Source organism: Chiloscyllium punctatum, chromosome 10, assembly GCF_047496795.1.
Source record: "Chiloscyllium punctatum isolate Juve2018m chromosome 10, sChiPun1.3, whole genome shotgun sequence".
Taxonomy (NCBI): domain Eukaryota; kingdom Metazoa; phylum Chordata; class Chondrichthyes; order Orectolobiformes; family Hemiscylliidae; genus Chiloscyllium; species Chiloscyllium punctatum.
In genome coordinates, this window is record NC_092748.1 from 53,587,224 (window position 1) to 53,606,408 (window position 19,185).

General features: G+C 41.2%; 1 pseudogene; it reads left to right on the forward strand.

Moving 5' to 3' along the window:
• Positions 1-1,361: 1,361 nt before the first annotated feature.
• On the forward strand, positions 1,362-4,392 carry LOC140481761 (NADH dehydrogenase [ubiquinone] 1 alpha subcomplex assembly factor 3 pseudogene; annotated as a pseudogene).
• The last annotated feature ends 14,793 nt before the right edge of the window (positions 4,393-19,185 follow it).

Below are 19,185 nucleotides of genomic sequence, written 5' to 3' on the forward strand. Positions count from 1 at the left end.
CTGACTTGACTTAACATTAATAACACTTTGGCCTCAATTCAACTCTCTGGCATGAACATATAAATGCTAATTATACTAGTCCAAATACATTTTGTGCGAAAGGGCTAATGCTTTCAGTTTCACCCTTTTTACCACATTGGTAAAAGGGATTGGATTGGCCAGAGAGCTGGAGTAGAAAGTGAGTTGTTTTAGTGTAGAAAGCAGTCTACTCCAAAAGGTCGTCTTCACACAGATACTGCTAGAACATGCTATACAAAAGGACAACCAGGCTGAGTTGATTTCTCTTGAAGAAGGCTGAAGGGTGAGCTTGTATATGGTTTATCCTTTCTTGGTACATAATAGCATGTCCTAGCAGCAGTGGTGTGAAGAGGACCTTTTGGAGTCGATTGCCTTCTACACTGAAACAACTCACTTTCTACTCCGGTTCTCTGGTCAATCCAATCTCTATTACCAGTGTGGTTAGAAAGGCAAAACTGAAAGCATTAGCCCTTTTGCATAAATCTATTTTCATAGCCAAATAATCACTTCCACTTCACATGTTTATCTAGCTACCCCTTAACTGCATTTACACTACTTGATTCAATCACTCCCTGTCATGGTGATTTCAACATTCTTACTACAGTATGGTCATATGAGAGGAAGCTCAAGTGGAGTGTAAAAAACAGCATTGACATATTAGGTTAATTGGATGATATCTGAGCCATATCTCCTATTTAATTCCGTGGAAAGAAGAAAGAAAAATATATCCATAGCATACACATATATAGAAATATTTTAATAAAGAAATGTATTCACCTTTGATGAGGCAGACCCCACAAAGGCTTCTCTTCAATTTAATATTTTTCCATTAGTGAATTAACAACTGACTTAAATGAGACAAGTAGCTTGGAATTTATGTTTCTGGACTCATAATGCAGAAGTCTGGACTAATGATCCTGAGGCATGAGTTCAAATCCCATCCTAATAGAAGAAGAATTTTAAACCAGTTAATTAAATATACATTTAAATGATAAAAAAAAGCTAGTCTCTCTAGCAGTGACCAGTAACCACAACATTATCAAAACCTCATCTGGGTTTATTAATATCTTTTATGGAAGTAAGTTTGGTTGATATGTGACTACAGGTTTGCAATAATATGGTTGAGTCAGTACTCTCAAATAAAACCAGAAAGCCATTTGTTGCATCAAAATGTTACAAACAACAATAATTTGAATAAAACCGACATTAACTCAGACAAAGGGAAAGTGCTCTTCATTAATATCTGAAGTATAGTTAAAATAGATGGAACTATCTGAATGACCAATCAAGCAACATATTCACAGAACATATCTTTCACCAGCATCGTACAATTGTCTATCACCATGCCAGCTGCCAGTGGCACAGAAAATATTCAACACAATGATGGCACACTGGTAGAAGTCAGGGAAGGAGATGGTGAGGCTTAACATTGACTGTGGACCTATGAACTTGCATGGCCTCTGGTCAAACATGAGAAGGAAGTCTGTAATCATGACCAACAGTCATCACATCGCAGATACATCAGTGCTCCATTATTTTAGGCACATTGGAAAAGGATAGCAAAAGCACAGAATATATTCTGAATGGGGGAACATTAAAGGAATTTTTTAAAATCCACTAACAGTTAAATTGTTTGAGTGTATGAAATAGCTGCAAGACCATGCCAATGGCAGCTAGTGAGTGAGCTAACAAGAATAGGAACTCATCAAGGCTCCTTCAACAGCACCGTCCAACCCATGACCTCTGTCACTGAGAAAGGTGGGAGCAGCAGATACATAGGAGACCACAGCCTGTAGGTTCCCCTCCAAGTCACACTACATTCTGATTTGGAACGATTTCATTGTTGCTTCTCTGTTGCTGGATCAAAATTCTGGTAGTTCCTTCCTAACAGTACTCTGGTTGTCCCTACATGCCGAAGACTGTAGCAGTTCAAGAAGGCTGCTTACCACCATCTTCTCCAAGGCAATGAATACTGACCAAGCCATGACACCCATATCCTACAAACAGTTATAAAAAAAACAGCTTCAGGTGAAATTGGCTTATTCCTATAGGTCAAAGTTGTAGAAGTGTGCTTGTGGCAGATAGGGAAAGTACAATATAAGAAAAAGACTTAGTTGACTTCCTACTCACTGGTCTACATCTTGCAGATGCATTTTCCCTTGACAACAAAGTCCCATTTTCTCAATAAGGACATTCTTCATTGTGTTGTGTGGCTCTGCCACAAGGCTGAGTTGAATAGATTCAGATTGGAGATTGCAGCTCAAAGCTGGGCATCTGTGAGACCATCAGTAAGAAAAGAATTTCACCACAATTTGTAATGCTATGGTCCAGCATAGAACTTAACTAAGTCAGGCAACCAACAATAATTCAACACTGAGGGTATACCAGGAGCACCTAAATGTGAGATATTAATTGGGGGAAGCGACAACACAGAACTACATACATGCTAAATAGCAAGAGCAGCATTTACAGACAGAACTAAGCAACACCATATAAATGGATCTGAGCAAAGCTTGCTATGCTGCCAAATTTTGTAACAGATTGCAGTGAACAACCAAATAGACCAGAGTCCCCATGAATCTCATCCTTCATATGGTTTCAACTCAGCATATGAATGCAAAAGACAATTTGCAACTATTTTCAGTCATTAGTGCTGAGTGAATGATTTATCACGGCTTCCTTCTAAGGTCCTCACCATCACTGATGCCAGTATTCATTCAATTTGATTCACTACACATGATGTTAAGAAAAGACTGAGCACATTGGATGGACCAGAAGCTATAGGTGCCACAGCATCCTGGACATAGTGCTGAAGAGCTTGAGCTGCAAAATTAACTGTGCCCATAGCTCAGCTATTTCAGTACAACTACAATACTGGTATTTACTGAAAAAGTGGACATTATTCAGATATGTCTTGTTCCCAAAAAGCAGGACAATCTAGCCAATACTCAGACCACTCGCAGTCTTCAGGAAGGTGAAGGAAAGTGCCAATAACAGTGCTATCGATTGGAACATTCTCACCAAAAACCTAGTCATCAACGTTCTATTTTTTTTTCCAGTTTGGTGTCAGTTCACTCCAGACTTTTATATAACCTCTGATCATACATTGACAAAGATCTGAAGTAGACTGACTGAGCTTGACATCAAAACAGAATGTGGCATCAGGGAACTCTAGTAAAATTGGGCCACTGATGGTGTGACTGGGCTCACATAATGAGCCAGTCTTAATAATAGTAACAAATTTCCTGCCCTAATGAATATCAGTGAAACAATGTGGTTTTTACAGCAGTCCCACATTCACTTTTACTGATACCAGTTTTTTGTTAGATTTTCAGAATTTAAATTCTCAAGATGCTATGGTTAGATTTGAATTTGCGAGATTACTAGATTATTAGTCAGGTCCTCTGACTGGCCTAATAACACAACCACTTCAGTGCCAGAGTGTGGCCCGGGTACAGGCGCAGGCCTGAGAACAGGCCCACAGCCAGACTCAGGCCAAAGCCCAGGGAAAGACCAGGCCCGGGTCTAGGCCCATCTACAGGCCTTGACCTGAGGATAACCACAGGCCCAGGCCAAGGGCCTGGGGCAAGACCCAGACCTAGCACACGACCAGGTCTGACAACAGGCCCAAGTCTGGATACAGACCGAGGGCCAGGCCCATCTATAGGCCGAGGCCTAAGAAGAGGCCCAGGCCTGAGAGCAGGTCCAAGCCTGGGCAGACCCAGGCCCAGACCCACACTTGAGGACAAACCCAGGCCTGAGAGCAGGCTCAGGCCCAGGGCTTCAGGATAGATTCTGACTCGAGAAGAGGCCCAGGCCCAGGACAGGCAGCCCAGTTGAGTTACAAGATGACATTGTCAGATCCTGAGCTGTAGCAGCGCATCAGAATGAACACTCTGGAGTGGGAGTCTTTCAATACTCTCTTTATTGACGGCTACAGCAAGCTCTGCTTGACCATCAATGGGAAGTGAGTTTTAAATCCATGTGTAGTGATCCCACTGACATCACCTTAATGGAATGTTGGAAGTTACAAAGTCATCACTGATGACAACCTTGAGCTGGCATGTTGGAACCCAAAGTAGAGATCTGGTTTTGGGGATAAGTGAGACAATACAGAGGCTGGATCCTAAACTGCTGATGGAGAAGGTGAGGACTGCAGATGCTGGAGATCAGAGCTTAAAAATGTGTTGCTGGAAAAGTGCAGCAGGAGAATCGACGTTTCGGGTATAAGCCCTTCTTCAGAAACTGCTGATGTTTATGAAGAGCAAGGGAATCACTGCGGAGGTCAAAGACACGCCAAACTCTTATATGACCTTTAATGATTTAACAAGAGACGAAAGACACACAGCAGTTGTGCTCATCCCCCCTCAGTAATTCCCTGGAGAACTGGAGTAATTCTCAGTAGTGTTTGAAGAGCCTTTCCTCTGATTGTACAGAATAATTAAACTCTCTTCATGTCAAAAACAAAACAAGTGATGAATACATTAAATTGTAAAATACTACTTTCAGTTGTGGGCTTAAAAAGCAACCAACATCCAAACATAAAATCTGATCAGTGCTTTACATTTTCCTAGCTTCCTCGATATCAACTGCCACCAAATGCTGTGAAATAACTCCACAGAGGCCAGTATCCCATCATCAACTGACCTTTTATATACATATGGGGAGTCCTTGACACTGATCCAGCTCCCTCAGAGCCAGCTGTCAGAGTGAACAAGACGTCTGACAGTTCTGCTTATATCTGTTAGCCAGGGTTCCCTGATTGGACCAAATTAACAGCCCCAATCAGGGAACTCATAGTCTGTAAGGTTCACCTGGTTGACCTTGTTACAATCACTACACACTGTATGGTTCTTTGACCGAATAAGTTACTCTTACGAGGAGCATCAGAGAAACAGTGCTGATTTCCATTACAAATCAGAAGGTGAAATGTGACTTTTTAAACTAAAGTGCTTGTAAAAATTATTTTCAGATTAATTGACTTTCAGCTGCTTCAGAAAAGTTATATTTATATCTGTAATTAATTATAGAGTAATGACAGTTTAGAAAGATGAAAATTCCTTTATGAAAATCAGGGGTAAACGGTGCATTGCGAATCATTTCCATGACTGCACTTGTATGGTTGTTTGTGCACAATTTACATAATTTCTCTATTTTGTAGGATTTGAAGGGCTGCTCAGTGGAGCATTGGTACAAGGGCAACAGCTCAGGCTGATTTAAAGAGCTCTGGTTGCCATTTAATCTGTAGTGTTTTTACCTGCATTGATATGGGGGGTGCGTGAGTGATAGTTGGGCTGCAGAATTCCTCCACAATAGAGACTTTGCAACTTTCCCCTCCACTGGCTGCATTGAAGTTCATCCCATATGAAAATGTGAAAGAAAGGAATGCATTGAAGAGCATCATCCACAGAAATGCCTGGCAAAGTGAAGACTGTCAATTCCACATACAGAACCTGTGTTCAAATGTGCAAGTCATTTCCCAAAGTTAGGCAACCGAGCAACTCTCTATCCTAGGTAGGAAGGAGGAATGAGGACAGGATCTCATTGAAACATGTAAAATCTTGACATGGTTGGACAGACAGGGAGAATATTTCAGGCAAAAGTGAGGACTGCAGATGCTGGAGATCAGAGTCAAGATCAGAGCGGTGCTGGAAAAGCACAGCAGGACAGGCAGCATCCGAGGAGCAGGAAAGCCGACGGTTCAGGCAAAAGCCCTTCATCAGAAGGTTTATGCCCGAAACGTTGATTTTCCTCCTCCTCGGATGCTGCCTCACATGCTGTGCTTTTCCAGTACCATTCTAATCAGGGACAATTTCTCCCCAGGCTTCGGGTTCCAGAACTAGGTGTCAAGGTCTCAGTGGATCGGCCATTTCAGACTGAGATGAGGAGAAACATCTTCACTCAGAAGATGGTGAAGCTGTGCAACTCTGCAACACAGTAGGCTGTGGAGGCCAAGTCAGTGAATTTATTTAAGAATGAAAAAGACAGATTCCTCGAGATTTAATGTGTCAAGGAGTATGGGCAGTGAGAACAGAACAAAATCAATGGGCTGAATGGCCTACTTCTGTTGCCACGCTTTATGTTTCTCTGTTAAATTGTGCCATGTCATCCAAAAGGCATCACCTCTAATTGCACACTCTCATTCTTTGATGATGTACTGGAGTGTCAGCTTGAATTATGTACTGAAGTCTCTAGAATGGGATTTGAATACACACTAATGACAGCAACAGCAACAACTTGTATTTATATCATCTCTTTATCATAATAAAATGCCCCAAGTTGCTTCACAGGAGCCTAATGAAGCAGTATTTGTCATTAAGCCACATACGTTGATGTTAGCACAGTTGGTCAAAACTTGATCAAAGTGGTAGGTTTTTAAAAAAAAAGTCTCAAAAGGAAGGAAGAGAGGTAAAGAGATGGAGACATTTAGAGGTGTATTCGCCAACTGGGACTATGAAGCTTGAGGCACAGCACTAATGTAGGTGGGACTAAAATCAGGAATGTGTATCTGGCCAGCATTGGAGAAGTGTGGATACCTCAGGGGTTGTGGAGTTAAAGGAGATAATGGAAGTAAGGAGGGGCAAGGTCAAGGAGGGATTTACAAACAAAGATTAATCTGGAGCTAATGTAAGTCTGGACATTATGTGAGGAAGGACATACAAAGCAGATTTTTTGGATAATCTCAACTTTACAGGGGGTAGAATATTGGAGACAGCTTCTGGTCTGGAGATAATGAAAGAATTAGTTCACATTGCAGATGCAAGAGACCAACTGACTGACTCAAGAGCAGAGAGTATTATGCAAGGAGCCGCACTGACATGAATAGTTACCCCAAGTATGCATCCCATAAAATGTTTCCTCATAGCTGGTTATTCTTCTATTGAGGATCATTCAAAGTATTTGTAAAATCTTGAAGATCCCTGAATACTTCCATGCTGGGTGACTGAGTGGTGTGGCATTTACATCTGCAAATGTTGTTGCATTGAAATCCTTAAAGGTCTTTATTCAGGAAATCCTTCTACAGCACTGCACCTAGCTAACCGGAATGTACATGTCTTAACATTATGTGTAGGCTACAGATTGGACATGCCACTGAGAAGTTGCAAAATATTTACCCTTCTCTTCTGGCTGCAGAACAAATTGGCAATATTATAAGGGAACAGATGTGAACTGGAGGACACCACAAGAACTGCACATCCCTGACTACCTTCAAGATGGAGATATGAGTCATTTTTGGCTACAAAAACACCCAGACAGTAAGGCACTTCTGTTCTTGTATTATCTTGTTCTCTACTGACTCATTCAGTCACAGACATCGGTCAACAATACACCATCACAAATAGAATATTACAATCAGAGTCCTTGAAGGTGCCTCTGGGAGGCAGTTTATTACATTTGTTCCACCACTGCTTTTGCATACCTGGCAGAACACTGACAGTGTTCTTGAAGCAGCCAGCACCATGAGATATTTATTTTTGTTTCTCGATTGTCTTCATTTTACATGACAAATTGTGCACATTTATTGAGGTTGCAATGAACTCTACCTCTCGAGTGAAATTCTGCAGTTGAACCAGCTCCAGCTTCAGCCTTCTGGTTTGAAACAAGGGACCAATCCATCTGTCAGTGCCTTCATCAGCTTCCGTGTGAAGACAAACTGGGTGGTCTTCAGCGAGACCTTTACACCTGGCCTGGCAGTCACCAAACTGGTTTGCTGACTTAGAATGACAGGAGTGGTTTCTGGAGAAAGGTGAAGTTAGTCATGCATTTGTCGAGCATCAGGAGGGTGTTTCAAGTGCACTGCTCCTTTACATAAATTCATGACTTCAAAAACTGCATAGCCTCCATTATGTGCTGGTTAGAAGCATTGTTGGCTGCCTGCTGTGGATGTTTGAACATACACAGAAGCAGCTTGAACACAATTATACCTTCCTTAATGAGGAGCTGATTGACTTTGTCCTTCTTGGCATTGGTACCTTGTACTCTTGGAGCTGTATCACACAGTATGCTGTACAATACTCACCAACTATCACAAGCATCAGCAGAATTTTGTTTTCGCAGAAGATATATATACATTGCGATGCTTGGAGAATCACACTGGGTGTTCAAAGAGTAGGTGGGTAGATCATAACCTCAGATTACATGGGGACATATTGATGTTTTTAGTACAATGTAGTTTTTTAAGATGAGTCTCCCTGATATAGGGAAAGATGTTGCTAAACCTGAAAGGGTGCAGAAAAGTTTTAAAAGGATGTTGCCAGGGTTGGAGGGTTTGAGCAAAGGGGAGGGATTGAATGGGCTGGGGATGTTTTCCTGGAACGTTGGAGGTTGAGGGGTGATCTCATAGAGATTTATAAAATCATGAGAGGCATGGATAGGGTAAATAGACAAGGTCTTTTTCCCAGGGTAGAGGAGTCCAAAACTAGAGGGCAAAGGTTTAAGGTGAGAGAGGAAAGATTTAAAAGGGACCTGAGGGGCAACTTTTTCATACAGAGGGTGGTACGTGTATGGAATGAGCTGCCAGAGGAGGTGGTGAAGGCTGGTACAATTGCAACATTAAAAAGGCATCTGGAGGGGTATATGAATAGGAAGGGTTAAGAGGGATTTGGGCCAAATGCTGGCAAATGGGACTAGATTAATTTAGGATATCTGCTCAGCATTGATGAGTCAGACCACAAGGTCAGTTTCTGTGCTGTACGTCTATGACTAAGAGTACTTAAGCCAAAATGATTGAGAATATAAGTTATCAGCAATGGAATCAGAGACTGTCTGGAAAGACGGTTTTGTTTATCCTTCCCTTCAAAAGTGACCCTGGAATGTCATACCTGACAGTTGTCGAGGAAGCTTCAAAGAGAAGGATTTCAAAGGAAGAAATTCACTGCAAACTGAACTCCAATTTCTTGTGAGTCATCCCAGGATATGACTGATGGGAGAAAAGAGAGTAGACTAATTGAGAAACATTGTTGTGTTTTCACCAGTCAAGAATATACTGGAGTAGAGGTTAAAAACCAGTTCAAGTCCAGGTCTTTGTGTGCTAGTGGCTGCTGTGAATGTTACAACTGAAAAAGAAAAGCCTCTTGTCATCCCTGTGCTGCAGTTAAGGAGGTTTCTCTCAGATCCATATATCTTGTTTAACTTTGATCTTTTTTCTCGACCCCCCCCCCCTTTCATTTTTAATCAGTATGTTATTTTATTATTTCTTCTCAGGGTCATAACTAAATTAGCTCAAGAAAGCATGTTTAAATCAGCTCCTTCTAAAACTGGCATTCACAAAGGAAAGCACAGGGAACCGAAGATAGGAAGAGCAGAAGATTGTCAACTGGACACTCGCTATTTCAGTTTTTCCAAAGACAATCAGACTGTTGAGAGGGGTCATTGAAGGCAATCTCAGGATAGTATATGAATGCTGTCAGAGTGTGGTGACTTGCTGCTGCTGAACATGACTCTTGGGCCAAAATGACTGAGCAATGAGAGATTCTCCTCAGCTGAGGCTGAGTCGGAAAGCTATGAGATTACACATCATGTCGTATTTGTATGGGAAGCAATGTATGTGCTTGTAACTATGCGAATTGTTTCTTTGTATCGACTGTTTAAAATGAAATAGCTTATTTTTGAAAACACCTTGGTTAATTAATGTTTGAATTACATTGATTTCATTGACTTCCTCCAGTAAAAGTTTCAAAGAGTTGGATCTTGCTCATCTGATTTCTTTCAGTTAGAATTTTGGGGATTTCTTTCTTTTGCAACTTACCAATTGCTCCAGGGATTTGTAACGTTACTCAAAAGATGAAGCTTTCCTTTCTTTTTATTTAGAAGTGCAACACTCAGATTATATGTCAATTTCAATTCCTCATCTCAGGTTTGTCGGTTTAGCTCATTTTAAAATTTGACACTTGGCATTGAGCAGGTGATTATGGGGTGTGTAGGCAAGACGTTTGAGATATGCCCCCACAGACCGCACAGAGCAAATGATGAAAAAAAATTGATTCGCTGGAAAAATGAAAATTGTATGAAGTTGATTTTACAACATTTTCAAACTTGTCAAATAATTGTGTTGTGGTGAGAGAATTCTTTGTTAGTGAAGGAATTGTGTGAGAACAGACAAAAAAGAATGCACCCTGAAAATGATGACAAAATGGGCCATGAAAATAAGGACCTGATCTTGAAAGGCACATATGAGACTGCATCCTCAAAAAACCATCAGGATGGTTACATTGGTTCCTGGATAACCATTGTGTTACATCTTCAACATGATGAAATACACATGAATTCCGATATATGTAGCAGCCAAAATGTGGAGTGGTGAGGTTGAATGACAGTTCTCGTGAAAATGAGAATCCATGATAAGCCAAGATTTGTGGTAATATTTTTACAAGACCAATAGAACACAATGAAAGCCAGCACCAACTTTCAAATACAAAATCACATCAAAAATCAAGTTCCTTCTGAAGATTTTGTACAATCAATGATAACAGTGGATGAATAAGGGTGCCGTGAAGTAATGGATCAGTGATATGTTCAGTAGGTGTGATGCTAGCTTACACAAAGAATGAGATCTCAAAGCACTAGTGATGAAGTAAGTCCAAACTAAGACCTGATTGAAATCTTTGCTAAGATCACATGACTGTTAATTAGATTATTAAGGATAAGGAGATACAAGTGGAGACATTGACTGCTTCAGCATGTTTAACACATGGATAACACAGAATGATAAGATCTGGTGATGCATGACCATGTCTCTTATGTCTAGGCCAGAAGATTCTGATTCAAGTTCTATCTACAGGTTAATTTAAAAATGTTGACATATTGATAGAATTCTTGGACACTGAATGTTGGCTAGTAAGACAGCTGGCATTTGTAATGTTGCATTCAGTAAATAAACCTATTATTAAATAAAAGATTAGCATCCAGTTTCCTATTTTACCAACTGATTTCAGAATGAATTAATGCAAGTTACATTAAATGTGAAACACTCATCAGCCTTCTTTGTTTACATCTTCAAAAAATTCAAATATTCATCAGACGTAGCCAATCCATTATAAATTTATTCCTACTGTCTTAATTAATTTTTCTTAATGATGATTTATATTGTCCCACAGAACATTTTTCATTAATTTGTCCATTGTCACAATTTGGCTGACTGGCATTTTGTTATTCTCCCTTTAGAAACCATAGTATAATGTGGGCACTCTTCCAATCCTCTGGCAGCATGCCTGTAACCAAAGAAGCTTTATAATATGATGTTTGATGCCTGTTATTTTCTTCTTTGCTTCTCATATTAGCCAAGAAAGTATTTCATCTAACTCTGGCAACTTAACAATTTTCAAATATGCTAAACATCTTAATATTTCCTTTACATATTTACTCCATCTGATATTTAATACACCTCTGCTTCAACTATAGTGCCTGCTCATTACCCATTTCTGTGAAGACAGACACAAAGTTTTGATTAAGAACTACACTCTTATTCCACCTCCACATAGGTTACATTTTGGTATCTAATCCACCCTACTCTTCCCTGTGTTATTCTCTGGTTCTTTATCAATCACCTTTGGGCTTTCCTTGGTTTTAATTGCCAACACTTTTTCATGCCACTTCTTTCCTTTCCTAATCTCCGTTCTATCACTGCACTTGTTTCACTGCTCTATGCTTTCTACAAAACTGGTATCTCAAGATCAGTCATAAATATCTCTTTCTTGCCTTATCCTATTGCGTATGTTATTTGACATTTAGTGTTGGAGTTTCAAGATTTAGGAGTCCCACTCTTTTACTTTGTGGGAAGACATTTGTTTTGAACATTCTCTACCTCTTCCTTCACTGTGCTTTTCTGCTCTGATATGCCTTCAACTGGCTGTTTCCAATTCATTTCTGACAAATTATATCTCAGCTTAGTACAGTTGTTTTTTGCCAATTTACAAGTGTACTTTTGACCTGTCTTTGTCTTTTTCAATAGTTATGCCAAGTTCAACTGAATTATTTTGACTGCCCCCATTGAGACCCTTCCTACCTGTTCAATTTCATTCCTTAATGCCACATCCAGAATGGTCCTTTCTTTTCTAAGATTTGCTATGTCATGGCTAAAAAAGGTCTTCTGAGTACATTTTAAGAATTCTGTGTACCCATTTTATGTAGATTTTGTCTCTTAACATTCAGGCTGTTGAATTCCCATACTTTTCATCATTTCCATACTTCTCAGCAATTTGCTTGTGTAATTGTTTTTTTATTCCCTCCGACTACCAGGATGTCTATAGAATACTCCCAGCTGAGTTAGGGCCTTTTTTCATTACTTAGGCACAAAAATAGAAGACTGCATTTGAACTTTGTGCAAAGGATTTCTTCTGATTGTAGAACATCGCAAGTGATTACTGTTAATGGTATTTGAAACATGTAGCGGGCAGTATTACAGGAGATAATCAGAGGCATGTAGAATAGGTTGTTGCATTATGTCTAAGGGCCAAAGTAGGCACAAGGGTGTTGCCAGTTATTCTTTAAACTTGGAATGAAAGTGGGAAGACCTGAAGTGCTGCTGTTGCTTTTCAATAAAAATGGAAATGAAGGCATTGATTCTACTGAAAGAAGCATCTGTCACCTATTTGTTGCACTTTGGGATGGCACTCTGAGCTGGTCTGGCACAGTCAGCTTGACTGCTTCGTGTGCCATATTCTTAATGAAGGTTGCCTGTATGTCTCATTGAAGCAAAGAGCACAACTCTGTAACTGCTGCTGTGATGAATCTAAATCAATGGAAATAACGTTCGTCAGTCATTGCCAGAGAGTTGCACCTAAATCTATTGATACAGTATGTAAACAATTATCAGATACAACCAGACCACCACTGGTCTGACTCCCTGGTATCACATTTATATTCAACTTCCACTAAATTAAGCAAGAGGGGAGCACTAAAATCCAAATATGTGCAACAGGCACTAGAAATGAACCCTTCGGCTTTCCATGATAGATTTAAAACATATGAGAATCTATTTGACCTTTAAAATTCATTTGAAAAGAACCATATTAAAACATTACACATACAGTACTTAAAACCATAAAATTGCAGGATCCCTCATTATGCAGTGTTCGTACGCTGATTTAGCTTGGAATGAAGTTATCACGCAAATGTAGGAAAATGCACTGCCAGTGTGGAAGTAAGGCACTAATTTCTAACACTGCACACCATGGTGGGAACAGTGAGCAGATTCAGAAACTAAAAATTTGCCCCTTACAGGCATGATTCCCACTAATGTGAACACTTAACACCAACAGGAATTCTTGGGCTGTCATTAATTAAATATAGCATAAAGTTGTTTATATGAGCTAAACATTTTCTGTATAGGGTACCTGATGAAGTTTGTTGATTATAAACTTGTTATAAAAGAGGTCATGGCACCCCAGGGAGAAATATAAATAGGAAATATGTATATACTTACCATTCTGCAGTCTACAGATTTCAATCACTGCTGTTCTTACCTGAGGTCATTATATTCTTCCAGAATCCTTGGGTTACATTAATATTGATAATAAAGTTCATGTAAATTCTCCATTTTCACATTTTCCAGTCTTATTTTATTAATTGTGTGAATTTCTTGTCAGAAGGAGATTTAGACTTTTTGTATTATTCTTTCTCACATAGACACAATTCTTCACTGTTAGCCAACTTGAGGAGAGGCAGAAATATTCCATTTTCTAATAATATGGACAATAAAATAGCATATAAAGCTGTGAACTAATCTCTATCCTGTAAAAACCAAAACAAATAGTTCCAAAATATTTCTTTCCCTCTTCTTTATGATGCCATGGTTAAAAATTAATTTTTGACCGAGCAATTTGTGAACTAGTTCAATGTGTAATCAGCAATAACAAGGAAATTATTTACGATGGCACTTATCTTCATTACCTTCTGAGATGGAATTGTAAACATAGTTACCTTGATTATAAACGTAAAATCCCAAATTAATTTATTATACTGTAAACTACAGAGTTTGCACTAAATTAAAATTCAGTTTTATGCAAGTCTATCAAAAATAATGAATCTGTGAAGAAACTGAACTCTGCTCCTAAAGATTATTAATTGACTGAAATTGAAGCTTTTGTGCATGTTTATTCATAAAACAGTGCCAATACAATGTAACGGCGCATACAAAATCAAAGACTATCAGTCATAAGTGAAGACTGCAGATGCTGGAGATCAGAGTCTACATTGGAGTGGTGCTGGAAAAGCACAGCAGGTCAGGCAGCATCCGAGGAGCAGGAAAATGGATGTTTTGGGCAAAGCCTTTCGTCAGGAATGAAGGCAGGGAACCTTCAGGCTGGAGAGATAAATGGGAGGGGGGTGGGGCTGGGGAGAAGGTAGCCAAGAGTACAATAGATGGATAGGGGTGGGGTTGAAGGTGATAGTTCAGAGAGGAGGGTGCAGCAGATAGGTGGGAAGAAAGATTGCCAGGTAGGACAGGCCATGAGGATGGTGCTGAGCTGGAAGGTTGGAGCTGGGGTAAGGTGGGCAGAGGGGCAATGATTTTTGGCTTTTGCCCGAAACATCGATTTTCCTGCTCCTGGGATGCTGCCTGACCTGCTGTGCTTTTCCAGTACCACTCTAATCTAGACTAAAATATACAACTGCTTGGCGAAACAAAGAAAATTTTGCAATACTGAATCACCACAGGCTATGGCAATCTTCAAAACTGACAACGGTCTGATTATTTCAGCATATTTTCCATTCATTTCTCAACATGATAATAAATCACGCTGGTCCTTTCAATATTGACCATTCTTTGATTGCGAAAATGGGTGTTAAACACAATAGAGACTTAAATCACTTGGCATCATTTAAATCTAATACTATTTATCTTAGATTATAAAAGCACCAAGGTTGGCACCCTGAATTGCATTAGTTTCACTATGTCAATTGCCAGTTTTGTGCATTGATCTTACCCAAATGGTATCTATGCCTCTCACATGCCTATCTTTGGTGCAGGCTGCAATGGACATCACTTTGAGTGAGGTCATTAACATGGGTTTTGGGCATGTTAATGATCTGGCTCCCATTTCCAGTATGCAACCCAAACACATGCATACAGCATGCAGACAGTATGAACCATGCTGTTGGGAGTTTTGCTGCTTAACATGCTGGGGGCTGGTGCAAAATAAGCCACTGTAGAATTGGATTACAAGCTACTCCTAAAAAAAACCTTTGAATTTCACAGGTCAGTGTGCAGGAAGCCAGAGACAGAAAGAGAGCAGATGAGGGCAGCAAGTCCATGTACAGAGGACCCTTGATTGTCCAAATGAAATGGGTGGGCACTATTTCATTTGGATAATTGATTATTCGGTTAGTTGATTTCCTCTGGGGCTTGGAGCTTTCTGTGAAGTCTGCTCCCTGTTCAGGAGACTAGACAAAAGCACACAGCGCCTGAGACCCTGCTCTCCCAACCCCGTCTGCTCCCACTCTGTCCCTCGCCCACCCCCACATCCGTCTGCTCCCATCCTGTCCCTGCCCGCCCCCACCCTGTCTGCTCCCACCCCGACGACTGCCTGCCCCCCAACTCTATCCACTCCCACCCCATCCACCCCAACCCCATTCAAAATCGTCCTCCATCCGCCACTAACACCGCAGCCCTAACCCCGCACTCCGTCCAACCCCCACCCACTGTCCGCAACCACCCCCCATCCACCCCCAACACCGGAGTCCCAACACCGCACCCTCCATCCATCCCCACCCACCTTCCGAACTCCGTCTGAACCCCGCACCCCCCCAGCCCCACCCTGGGCAGCCAGACTGTACACGAACAGTAAGACTGCTGCTGCCTTTGTGGGGTAAGTCTCCAAATAGCATGTGCGTGCACGCACACACACCGACACACACACACAACCTTTTGACAGGTTCCACCTCTGCCCTGTACAGGACAATGTTGAACAGATTATCTGGGGAAGAGGGGGTTTAGGGTACACCCCTGTGTAGAATTCCAGGGAAAGTGTTGGGGGAGAGAGAGAGAGAGAGGGCAGGAGGTCAGTCATCTAGAGACAGTGCCTGGATGTCCAGGATTGTTCTCAGGGAGCATTTCAGTTCATTGTATCGGTAAACAAAAGATGCTATCAGGGTTGAAACAGCTCTTTTACATAATGTTTCTATCGGGACCTTGAGATCCCCTTCGGATAATTGGATATTTGGATAATTGATATTCAGATAATCAAGTTCCTCTGTATTTCCGAATAAAGGAATGTGGATGGGGAGGACTTGCACATAGATTGGAAAGACAATATCTGTGACATCCAAAACGAGGCTTGAAGATTTGCCTAACTAAAAGAGTACTGAGGGAGGATATTCCCAGAAATACATCCAGGGAAGTTATTTGGGTGGAACTAAGAAATAAGAAAGGGATGATCATTTGTTGGTATTATAGACCCCCTAATAGTCAGAGGGAAATTGAGAAACAAATTTGTAAGGAGATTTCAGTTATCCGTAGAGAATAATAGGGTGGTTATGATAGGGGATTTTAACTTTCCAAACATCGACTGGGACTGCCATAGTGTTAAGGGTTTAGATGGAGAGGAATTTGTTAAGTGTGTACAAGACAATTTTCTGATTCAGTATATGGATGTACCTACTAGAGAAGGTGCAAAACTTGACCTGCTCTTGGGAAATAAGGCAGGCCTGGTTACTGAGGTGTCAGTGGGGGAGCACTTTGGGGCCAACGACCATAATTCTATTAGATTTAAAATAATGATGGAAAAGGATAGACCAGATCTAAAAGTTGAAGTTCTATTTTGGAGAAAGGTCAATTTTGACAATATTAGGCAAGAACTTTCAAAAGCTGATTGGGGTCAGATTTTCGCAGGTAAAGGGACAGCTGGAAAATGGGAAACCTTCAGAAGCTTCTGTTCCTCTGAGCTAGGCAAGAAGGAGTAAAATAAAGGAACCTTGGATGACGAGGACAGAGGAGCTTCTCATCAAAAGAAAGAAGGCAGCTTACGTGAGGTGGAGGAAGCAAGGGCCTTACTCAGCTCTGGGGGATTACAGGCAGGCAAGGAAGGAGCTCAAAAATGGTCTGAGGAGAGCCGGGAGGGGGCACGAGAAAGGCTTGTCAGGAAGGATTAGGGAGAATCCAAAGGCATTTTACACGTATGTGGGGAATAAGAGAATGATCAAAGAAAGAGTAGGGCCGATCAGGGATAGCCTAGGGAACTTGTGTATAGAGTTTGAGGAGGTAGGGGAAGCCCTAAATGAGTTTTTTGCTTGTCTTTACCAAAGAAAAGGAGCTTGTAGTGAATGAAACCATTGAGGAGCAGGTAAGCTTGCTGGAACAGATAGAGATTGAGGAAGCTGATGTACTGAAAATTTTGACAAGCATTAAGATTGACACATCGCCAGGGCCAGACCAGATTTGTCCTCGGCTGCTTTGGGAAGTGAGAAATGTGATTGCTTCGCCGCTTGCAAAGATCTTTGCATCCTTGCTCTCCACTGGAGTCGTACCTGAGGACTAGAGGGAGACAAATGTAATTCCTCTCTTCAAGAAAGGACATAGGGAAATCCCTGGCAATTATAGACCAGTAAGTCTCATGTCTGTCATCTGCAAGGCTTTAGAAAGGATTCAGAGGGATAGGACTTATGACCATCCGGAAGAGCATGGCTTGATTAAATGCAGTCAGCACAGCTTTGTGAGGGGCAGGTCATGCCTCACAAATCTTATTGAGTTCTTTGAGGATGTTACTAGACAAGTTGATGAGGGCTGAGCGGTGGCTGTGGTGTATATGGACTTCAGCAAGGCATTTGATAAGGTTCCCCATGGTAGGCTCGTTCAGAAGGTCAGGAGGAATGGGATACAGGGAAATTTATCTGTCTGGATACTGAATTGGCTGGTCGACAGAAGACAGCGAGTGGTAGTGGAAGGAAAGTATTCTGCCTGGAAGTCACTGGTGAGTGGTGTTCCACAGGGCTCTGTTCTTGGGCCTCTACTCTTTGTAATTTTTATTAATGACTTGGATGAGGAGATTGAAGGATGGGTTAGCAAGTTTGCAGACGACACAAAGGTTGGAGGTGTCGTTGATAGTATAGAGAGCTGTTGTAGGCTGCAGCGTGACATTGACAGGATGCAGAGATGGGCTGAGAGGTGGCAGATAGAGTTCAACCTGGATAAATGCAAAGTGATGCATTTTGAAGGTCGAACTTGAAATTTGACTACAGGATTAAAGACAGGATTCTTGGCAGTGTGGAGGAACAGCGGGATCTTGGTGTGCAGATCCCTTAAAATTGCCACCCAAGTGGACAGGGTTGTTAAGAAAGCATATGGTGTTTTGGCTTTCATTAACAGAGGGATTGAGTTTAAGAGCCATGAGATCTCATTGCAGCTCTATAAAACTTTGGTTAGACCGCACTTGGAATACTGTGTCCAGTTCTGGTCACCCTACCATAGGAAAGATGTGGATGCTTTGGAGAGGGTTCAGAGGAGGTTTACCAGGATGCTGCCTGGAATGGAGGGCTTATCTTACGAAGAGAGGTTGACTGAGCTCGGACTTTTTTCATTGGAAAAAAGAAGGAATAGAGGGGACCTAATTGAGGTGTGGAAGATAATGAGAGGCATAGATAGAGTTGATAGCCAGAGACTTTTTCCCAGGGCAGAAATTGTTAACACGAGGGGTCATAGTTTTAAGCTGTTTGGTGGAAAGTATAGAGGGGATGTCAGAGGCGGTTCTTTATGCAGAGAGTTTTGGAAGCATGGAATGCGTTGCCAGCAGCAGTTGTGGAAGCGAGGTCATTGGGGATATTTAAGAGACTGCTGGACATGCAAATGGTCACAGAAATTTGAGGTTTCGTACAATAGGTTGACCTTACATGAGGATCAATGGTCGGCATGACATCATAGACTGAAGTGCCTGTTCTGTGCTGTACTGTTCAAAAAGAAAATGAGATAACAAGAGTGCAGAGACAATATATTCCAATTAGGGTGAAAAGAAAGGCTGGTAGGTGTAGGGAATGCTGGATGACAAGAGAAAGTGAGAGTTTGGTTCAGGCAAAAAAGGAAGCATATGTCAGGTATAGACAGGGTAGATTGAGTGAATCCTTAGAAGAGTACAAAGGCAGTAGGAGTATACTTAAGAGGGAAATCAGGAGGGCAAAAAGGGAACATGAGATAGCTTTGACAAGTAGGGTTAAGGAGAATCCAAAAGGTTTTTACAA